This window comes from Ammospiza caudacuta, chromosome Z, assembly GCF_027887145.1.
Source record: "Ammospiza caudacuta isolate bAmmCau1 chromosome Z, bAmmCau1.pri, whole genome shotgun sequence".
Taxonomy (NCBI): domain Eukaryota; kingdom Metazoa; phylum Chordata; class Aves; order Passeriformes; family Passerellidae; genus Ammospiza; species Ammospiza caudacuta.
Genome location: NC_080632.1, coordinates 6,930,354 through 6,941,098, shown reverse-complemented (window position 1 = coordinate 6,941,098; position 10,745 = coordinate 6,930,354).

Sequence of the window (10,745 nt, the reverse complement as noted above, 5' to 3'; positions counted from 1 at the left end):
TATGAAGGCGGTATAGAATGTAATCTTATCCCCCAAAGAGTTGTAGCTGGACCAATTACTAAAGATAGGAACAGAACTGATCTTAGCAGGCCATGCCTGTAGCCAATAGGAGCAGTGGTATAAAAGAGTGGATTGGTGGGATCTGGAGATGATGATGACTACTGAAAGACCAAGAGGAGTCAGTGTGTAGAGGAAATATATATAAAAGACAACAGTAAATTACCCTCTAAAATCAATGAGATTACTGGAGTGAATAGCACAGGTCTGTTTATACTTTGGAAACACCCCTGGAAGTCCTTCAAAGCAAGTCAAAGGTGTATGCTCCTCTCTAAATGCACAGCTTGGCCCAGCCACAGTAGGACCAAAGGCATCATAAAAAGCCTAGAGAGGTCTTCTATTCGAAGCTGTTTCTAGAGGAGAAAAGTCTTTTCTGCTTCAAGTCAAACCTTGGGAATCTTCTGAATTACATCTCTTTTTTTTCTCTTGGTTGATAGTTTAGCTGATCTGTCAAAACTTTGTAATTGACCCTTTCCCTCATGCTTAGACTGCATGGGTAACCTGCACAGGGCAATGGGGCTGTGGCTGCCACCCCAAGGGCTCTGTAGCTGTGATGGCAGCTCTTGCTCTGCCTACACTTTGACTTGGGTGGTGATGGCTTGCCACGTCTATACAAATGAGGGTATAAATACTCCTGGGTTGTTTATTGTTGGTTTTTTAAAGATTCCACTCTTGGACCCGCTGGAACGGGCCCAGAAGACGAGGCCATGAATGCACTCAAAGGGCTGGAGCACCTCTCCTATGGAGACACACTGAGACATTTGGGGTTGTTCATCCTGGAGAAGAAGAGATTCCAGGGAGACCTCAGAGCACTTTATTGTACCTAAGGGAGTTACAATAGAGGGGTGTAAGAGATTGTAAATGTGGGATAAGGGTTAATAATTTAAACTGAGAAGGTACACTTAGATATAAGAAGGATATTTCTCCTCATGAGAGTGGTGAACCACTGCCACAGGTTGCCCAGAAGAACCATGGATGCCCCATACTTGGAAACATCCAAGGCCAGGTTGGATGGGGCTCTGAGCAACCTAGTGGTCCAGTGGAAGGTGCTCTGGGCCATGGCAGGGGCTTGGAAGGAGATGATCTCTAAGGTCCCTTCCAATCCAAATCATTCCACGATTCTATGATTTGTCATCATGTTCAGGGTGGCACCTCAACAGGGCATCACCTTGCCTGGTGATGATCTGGACTGATGCACCTTTTCCCCAAAAGGGGATAGAGTCAAATGCATATTCCTTATTTAAAGAGAGTTGATGGATCAAGTCAGAGTCAACAGCCACCGACTTTCCTTGTTTCTTGTCTCTAATTAACCAAAAGAGCCATGTGTCACAGACATCTTCTATGAAAAATCCTTTCCTTAGGATTTTTCCTTCTGAGAAGCTGAGAGGCCTCAGGAACAGATGTAAACAATGGTTATCTGCTGCTGTGGAATACAACAGGTGGATCTTTGATTGGTCCATGTTGGATGTTTCTAATTAATGGCCAATCACAGTGAGGTGGCTCAGACAGAGAGTCTGAGCCACAAACCTTTGTTATTCCTTCTTTTCTTTTTCTATTCTTAGCTAGCCTTCTGATGAAATCCTTTCTTCTATTCTTTTAGTATAGTTTTAATGTAATATATATCATAAAATAATAAATCAAGCTTTCTGAAACATGGAGTCAGGTCCTCGTCTCTTCCCTCATCCTTGAACCCCTGTGAACAAAGTCACAGCCATCCTTCTTGCTAGGCAAGGCTTTCTGTTGTCTTTCATTTCCACAGAAAAATTAAATACTTCAAAAAATGTAGGAACCCCTGTGTTGTCAAGACCCCATATATTGTTCTGCTCATCCAGGGAATACCTATGGTCCTGGCCCTAAATCTAAGTAAAACTGGCTGTAGAGACAGAGAGGCTGTGCAGCTGGCTTGCACTGATACAGGGCAAGATTGGGAATATAACCTATAACCTTCCCAATTCTATATATAAGAGCAGCAGGTAGAAATGCAATGGGCAGTAAACCTGGAATGGTCTGTAGGAACTCCTCTTCAGACCCCCTCCTTCCATTGTAATGTCTCTTTCTCTTAAAAAAAAAAAAAAAAAAGAAAAAAATGAAAAGTCGATGCTGGTTGAGCCATCACTCAGATAATTCCTTGAAGCAGGAGGGAAGCACTGAGGCTGACTTTCCTGCTGTCCTATCTGACAGAATGAGGTTATTCTCAAAGAGTACCTTCTGAAGAAGTTATTGTTCCAGCTACATTTCTAGTTGTTAAATCCCCACACTTCACAAGCAACCTTTCTGGAGCTCCATTCCTCATGCCCAATGGAAAATCTGCTTTGCCAGAAGAGCGAGCAGGTTAATATCAAAACCTGTAAAATGAAGCAGCTACCCTGAATGCTCTTGTGAGTGTAATGCCACATTTTCCCACCAAACTACATGACCCCTTTGATTTAAGATTACCCAACTGACAGATTAGTTCAGGTCCCAAGTTCCTGACCCACCATTAGGACTCCTGCACCTAATTCTCAGCTACTGCACAAGGATTGTGTTGGACTTAACAAAAATGACAAATGACAGTTCAATTAAACTCAAAAATATCATCCCTTCTTAATAACCTACTTTCTAGAGAGCTGTCCTACAAACTTCAAATTAATTTTAAACTTCGGGCACTGTATTTCTACATGCTGATCTTGTTAGGCTGAGCACAGAGAAACAGAAAAATTTATCTTGGCACTTGTTCTGATGCAAGCCTCACTGCTCAGAGGTATCACAGCAGCCTCTGAGCTCTGTAGTGGAGTCATGAGTAAGCAGATGAGCACAGAGGGGGAAGCTTCTGTGCAGGAAATAAGTAGAGTGGGTAGAGGGTGATCAAGTCCTCTTCTGATATAAGGACAACTCATTTTCAGTTAGTGGGAAGAGATTTCCTTGCTAAAGTGCTTTAAAAATTACTCCTACACCAGAGAAAAATAAAGTATTACACACTGGCTGATATCCTGACAACTGTTAGTGCCCTAATGTTGGCAGGAGAGGTTTTCCAAAGCTTCTCCTAGACCTTCAGAGTCTTGTGCAAACTGAGACTTTCAAGGAGACTTTTTGTAGCAAATGACTGCTGTGAATGACTGATAGCTTGCACCTGTAACCATGAGATGACAGGCACTGGAACTGGATTGGGAGGCAAATAAATGAATGGTGAGGTGACACAAGTGTGCATCTTTTGGCCCTTCCTGGAGCAGCACCTGAGAGCAGCAAGGAGTGGGAATGGGAGCTTGTTTAGGCAACAGTGCTCAGCCCCCAAAGCCACCAGGCCTGGAAGGGGCATCCACATGGTGTCACAAGGATGATCCATTTGGTCCCTCTGGATATAGAGGTGGGCTGCTCTCATCCTGTTCTCCTGAGGCCATAACCTGGCACCATTCAAATGGTGACAGTGGGGCTGTGTGGGGTTTTTCACTCTCTTGCTCCATCTGCCATGGCCAAGGGCAGGGCAGGCTGACAGTTACACCCACACAGCCCCACGTACACCATCTCCAGACCTTTTCACATCTCTCAACCCTTCATTTTATCACTCCTGTACCTCCTATCTCTGTCTCCTCACAAATCAACAACTTCAAATTACTTTTTCCAGGCAGACACCAAATTTGATATTTCTGATTCTGTGACCTGTCTGATGTGATATACCTGATAGAGTTACGTGGGTTTGGCAGCTTTACGAGGCTGTCTTTCCCTAAAGGTCCTTAGTGCTGCCTCCAGTTATCTGTGGAGTTTGGCCACATCTCACACAGCAGCCCCTCAGGTGCCTGTGATGTCCATCCATCCATCCATCCATCCATCCATCCATCCATCCATCCATCCATCCATCCATCCTCTTTGGCACCACCCATCAGCATCTCACCACTGCCATATCTTGTGGAATCACACTGTAATTTGGGTTGGAAGGGACATTTAAAGCCCAACTAGTCTGACCACCCTGCAATAAACAAGGGCATTCTCACCAGATCAGGTTGCTCAGGGCCACATCCAACCTGACATTGAATGTTTCCAGGGATGGAGAATGTCCAACAGTTCCCTCACACCATGTCTGATATTTTTCCATGTCCTGATTAGCTTGGTTGGCCTCTGGCCAGAGTCCAGCCAGTGCTCCCATCATTTTCCTGCAGGTCTAGCATGCCATGCGTGTCTAGCAGTGATATTTAGTGTGTAGGTCTTGCAGCACAGGTCTAAATAGCTCAGTAAGAACGCTTGACTTCTCACCCTTAGAGATAATAAGACTAAAGTGCACCTAGAAATTTGTGTTTTCCCTTTAGGATGAAAAGGTCCAAGAAATACACTGAAGGATTTCATGATCAGAAGGATTTAAGGATTTACCCAATTCATGAATGCTGCTGGACTTCAGCTTAAGGTGCAACTGCAACATGAACAAATACAATCAAGTAAAGCACCATCAAAGTAAAAACTTGCAGAGGCCACAAGATTCATGCTCTTTGCTTTAAAATTTCACTAACACATCAAAATTAGTTGGCTACCTTTTGCTACAGGGCCTGCCCAGCCTCTGATCAACCTCCAAAAACTGAATATGCTTTTTAAAATAAGGTTCAAAAGCAAGAAAAGTGATGGTACAGGAATGACTAGCTCTGAGTACTAAAACAGAATCCCACTGAGTATGAACGCTGCCTGAAGAGGGAGTGCAGTTCAACATGTTTGTACAAGAATTAAGAAAATTAATATAAATTGAAAAAACATGAAAATTTACTGGGAAAAATCTTGCGTAGCTTGGTTAGAAGCTAAAATCTACTTCAGCCAAACAAGGGAAGCAAGCTAAACTCCTGTGAGTTGATATGAATATAAATAGGAGGGTTACAAATTTAGCTAAATCAGTACACCTTTGTGTAGGGCAGCCCTTCTTCCAAGGTCTGCAATACAGCCAAATATGAAACTGTCTGTATTTTTTTTAATTTAATTTTTATTCTTTCAAATGCCATGTGGAAAAGCAGAGTTTGTTCTTAAGGATTCTTAAGGAATCTAGCTAAAAAATTTGGGTTTAAATGATGTTCACACAGAGGATGTGTCCTGATTTGAGGCTTTAGGCCAAGAGAAAACTGGGCTGCAATGCACACCTTGCTCTCAGATATTGTGGACTCTCTATCTGGAGTGCTGGGTTTAGGCACATACCAGAAAAAATACAGGGCATCTCCATTTAGGTGCAAATTCTGGTTTGTTCATCTCTTCCTGTGCAGTAATTATGAATTTGCTGCTACCCACATGGAGATGGTATATTCTTTCTCGTTAGCAGGAAGGTGCCAGAATTTTTTTTTAAAACTTCTAAAATATGCTAAAAAACACCCCAAGATTTGAGGCACATAAACTCCTCAAATGTGCTAGGGGAACAGCTTTCTATGTTACTGCTGAAGCGTACTACTACCTGCCTACACCCACTCAGCTCGAGCTTGCCTACCAGTACACTTCATTATGCAAATGTAATTTGCTATCAGAATGCTACAAGATTGTTTTCCCAAACTTAGGTGCATCATACTCTATCAGCAGCCTTGCTTGTGTGTGTATATGTAAACATATAGAGGTAGTTTGGGTATTATTTTGCTGGAAAGCATCAATCTGGTGTTGAAAAGCAGCAAGCTGGTTGCTCACTCCTTAAAGAGTGAATAATTTGGATTTTTCCCTGCATTGCAAGGTGTGTTACTCATTGTATACACACCCCTCTTTGTTCCCATTCCCTGCTAACCTTCTCCATGGTAAAGACTTTTCTGCAGCTGTAGGATTTTCATACCTAGAGCAGCACTGTGACATGTCAGAAATGAGTCTCTTCCCTCTCTGCGGGCTTTAACTTGTGTATTATGCTTGAATCCTTTGATGTCCGATAAGAAACTTGTCTTTGCATTTAGCCCACTGAGTGTTTAATGAGCAACAGCAGCTCACATCGCACATCCCCGTGGCCAAAAGAGTCCATTTGAGGGAAGGTTTGGGTTTGGAGTTGTTTACAAAGCTGGTGCTCCCTGAAGCTGAAGTGGAGCACTGTTATCTTGCACTGGCATAACAGATGGTGCATTTTCCTGTGACTAATTAGCTATGCAGCGCCTCGTCTGCAAAGAGAGGAAATCCTTGATGCTTCTCTGCTACTATCTCCTCTCCCCAGGTCTGAGCAGCATTCCACCACAGACTGCAGTGGTTGGGAGACTGTCAGTCTGGCAGAAAGCCTTCCTGACCTATTTCAGGACTCTGGCAATTTTACAGGTCATTCATAGTCACTCATAGAGGCTTGCCTGGGCTGCTGTTCAACCCAGGTGGGTTTGGCCTCTCAGCCTGGCTGCTGTGACGAGAGGCCTACAGAATCTCAGAATGGTTTGGACCAGAATGGGCCTTTAAGGTCTATTCCCTTCTAACCCCCTTGCCTTGCACGGGGACACCCTCCACTTTATCACTTTACTCAGTGCTGTCCCAACCTGACCTTGAATGTTTCCAAGGATGGGATATTCACCACTTCTCATGGCACCTCTGCAGCCTGGCCAAGTGCCTGATTTGGAGTTTCACATCCAGTCAGGAATCCTTCCTAGCCCCCTGGGAATTTTCCAGATGTGATGGTGGCCCCCTCAGGTATTAGAGAAACTGATTTTTCTATCTGTGATATAAGGTAAACATGTAAATCTGGATTTTAAGAGACTTTAGTACTACAGTTGAGGAACCTGGTCTAGTAAAAGGTGGACTTGCCCATGGTGGTGGGGTTAAAACAAGATGGTTTTTAAAGTCTCTTACAACCCAAGCCATTCTGTGATTCTACGACACAGCAATGTGCTCTGCTATTGAGATTACAATGACTTACACAACTAAGTGAACTGCATTTCCTTAACCAGGAACATCTGTCACCAAAACAGTGGTGTGGTTAAATCTCCGGCTAGCAATTAGGGATGTGTGTGTAATGTCATTTCAAGGCAGCAGGAGAAAATAAAGCATGGTGAAAACCAATCTGCCAAGCCTGAATTTGTGAATTCACTGCCAGCTCTGTGGCAGTCAGCCCCTGTCCTCCAGAGTGACACCTGGCATCACTGTCACACACTCAGCTTTAGGTTCTTTGCAGGCTTGTATCCTAATTCTGCTCAGACAGGGCTGGAATTGGTAACCTGTCGTTGCTGCCTGACAAGAACATGGCAAAGATAATTAAGTGCAGTGTTCTTAGACAGAATGTATTCAGCTAAAAAAAATAAAAATCCCCAAATTAGTCCTAAAACTATTTTTTTTGTTATATTGGTTGCAAACTTTTCACCTCCATGGCTTGTACACAAATCCTCCAGCTGCAGTCTGGTCTGTGTATATGTATGTTGTCATTTTCTTGCTCTGTGCATCAAGAAGCGTGGGCTTGAATCAGGTGTGGCTGTTCTGTGAAACAGTGAAACACTTAGAAGTTGATCTGGACTCAAAAAGCTATGCAAAAAAGTCTATACTTTTGCAACTGAAAAGAACATCAGGACAAATTTATGGACAGGTAGGAACAGTGAGGCCTTATGTTGAATTCTTAAGCACTAAACTCTGATATCACTTCATCTGAAAGTTTGTATGTAGTCACACTGCTGTGGGAAAAAGTCAGATGGGGACACAGAGACGGGCTTGTCAATTAGAGAGATAAAGAAAAAGTGCTGATTCTTTCTGCTTTTTGAGGAAATTGTCTCACAAAATTAGCAGCAAGCAAATGCAGGCTATATATAGCAAACACTTATGTTGTCACTACAAGCATTCTACTACAATACTTGATGGAGTAATGTATGATCATGGTGACACAGACTGTCCTGGATTTCTGGATTGCATCTACCCAAACACTCTGGAAAGCAAACAGCACTCAGCATGTTCTGCAACTGGCTTCAGTGGAATGACTCTAACGAGAGTCAGAATGTGAGATGTCTTTCTGGAAATTTTAATGGAAAAAAGACACCCAACTACTACCAGAATTTAAAAAAAAAAAAAAAGCTAAGTGAGTCTGTGTGGCAAGTACATGTCTGTGATGAATGTTGCTGCACTTATTCTTCCACGAAGATTTACAGAGTGCTGAATTGTTGCAATCCAGTCTTCAAATTCCAGCAAGGATAAAGGAGATGACAGATACCTATGCCTCCTACTGAATTATCATTGATCGAAAGCTAAGGTTTGTTGCTTTTAGCAGCAAAATGTGAATCTTTCTCCTGCAGTACACATGCCTGCCTCTTTTCTGCCTGCTGCAGAGAGCTGCACGTTGCCCACAGGATTTCACTACAAACGTGGGCGTGAATTCTCCCAGCAAGTTGGGCAACACACTTTGGGTACCAGCTACACTCTGATTCAAAACAGAAATGTGTAGTGATCTCTAAGAAGGAGAATAATATCTATTTAAACTTCCAGGCTAGGCATGCCTTTTCTGGGAAATAAACGCATGCTGCAATCTGATAAACTGGGCATCTCTAAAAATCCCACTCCAGGTGTGTGGTGCTAAAAGAAGATAGTTTGATTGTTCTGGAGGTAACACATATTGATGAGAGACTGCATCAGTTTGTTTGCTGTGGGGTGGGGTCATGTCCCCTGAGACAGAGGATGCAGTTGCTCATATTTACTATTTAGCAAGTGCTTCTGGTAAAAGATTATTTGTGTTTACACTTCTCAGTTTGTTTTCTCTTTTGTTTGCTTGTTTTGTTCTCAAATGTGCCTCCTATTAATACATCTTCTGGAACTGCCTGGCCTACTTTAGGCTAAAAATAGCCCTTGTTGCTACTGCTGTAGCTCCACAAAAGCCACACAACAACCACACTAGGAAAGAAAACCTCGTGCCCAGCTGAGCTTCCCTAAAATGACAAGCGGGTCTGAAATCCATATGACCAAAAAGCAGGAGGAAAACAAATCATGCCTTCCTGCTCTGCTTGTGCTAGGCTTGGTGATGGCGTAAAGAGGGGAAAGAGCAGGAAGGTGTGAGTGCTTTGCTTTCTCTCTGCCTCCTCTACATCCACCAAGGACAGTAGGCGCCTCTTTTGGAGAGAAACAGTGCAAGAAACAATGAAACTGCAGGGATGGAAAGCTGCAAAAAAGACATTCTCATGTTAAGTTTCCACGCAATCATTCCTGAAGTGAATACAATTTGATTTATCTCTCAGGTAAATATCAGTCTTTGAGTATGGCCAGACCAAAGCTACTGATGCTGTTGCACTGCTTAAATGAACAGACACCTCTCATCCTTCGGTGGGCTGTGCCTGTGCTCCTGGTGCCTTACAAAGGAAAAGGGCTTTGGATATGCAAACGTTTCCCTCTGCATTGCAGCAGACAAAACTTAACACTTCTCAAACCTTCAGTGAGTAACTCTGCACTACTCCTCTGATTGCTCTCCATGTGGCCCATGGTCCTCACTGGTCACACACAGTCTGGGCTTAGTGGTGATCTCTGGCAACCTCACAGGGTAAACGTGGCACAGGGCATCCTGTCCATGAAATGGTGGTGTAATAAACACCCAAAAATGCTTCTGCAAGGTATCTTGGCAACTGAGGAATTAAACTCCATTGATCCACAGATAAAAATTATGTTGGCATGATTTACTCTAGCTTGTGGGTGCTTTTTTTTTTTTTTTTTACACTTAAGGCATATTGACAAGAACATGCCACACACTTGTGGGAAGCCAGGACTTTGTGCTCATTTGCAGGAGAGTAACTCCTGGGTCACTTTTTTCTTTGCTTTGCCAACTAGGAATTTAGCTGGAATGTAGTTGGGGTGGTACCATTCTCAGTTATAGAAACACATCTGTGAGTTGGAGGCAAATCTGAGCCCAAGACAGAGAAAGCACAAGCTCCTCTCCTTGCGCTCTGAGTGCCTAAGGCAGTTTGTTGAGGACAAAGTCCTGCTGGAAACCACGAGTTCAGTACCCTGGTGGCTCCCAGATGGACAGGGCCATGGATGGCTTTAGGGTTCAGGACATCACCAGCTTGCAGCAGCCTTGCACTCCTGCCCGGTGCCCTGTGTGGGGCATAGGGAAGGTGACACACCAGCACTGCCAGCACCTGGACCAGGACCTGCATCCCACTCCACTGTCACCCCTCTACTCCAGGCTGCAGGGCTCCCCTAATCCAGGGTATCCCGGGATTCTGGAGCACCAACAGCATGGGAAGGTGGCACGCCAGCACTGTCAACACCTGGACCAGGATCTGCATCCCACTCTACTGCCACCAGACTGCAGGGCTCCTCCAACCCAGGGAATCCCGGGATTCTGGAGCACCAACAGCATGGAAAAAGCGGCATGCCAGCACTGTCAACACCTGGACCAGGACCTGCATCCCACTCCAGTGTCACCCCTCTGCTCGAGGCTGCAGGGCTCCTCCAACCCAGGGAATCCCGGGATTCTGGAGCACCAACACGGCTGCGGGTCACGCAGACCGCATCCCTCTTCCCCCGATGCGGTCCCGCTGCCGTGACGCCGGCGAAGCCCCTGGGGCATCGCTCTCCCGCGGCGGGACCGGGGCGGGGGCAAAAGGGACAGAGAGATGTCCGGCTGTCCCCGGGGCCGAGGGCACGGAGCGATGTCCCCGCGCGCCGGACCCCGCTCCAGCCCACAGGGAGGGCACAGCCCCGGGGAAGGGGCCGAGCCGGGGAATTGCGGCGGCTCCGGGGGTCCCGCTCCCCCTCCCTCCCTTCCGCCCGCCCCTCCTGGCCGGCCCCTGTCCCCTCCCTCCGCCCCGCCGCCGGGCGGGGGCTGGAGC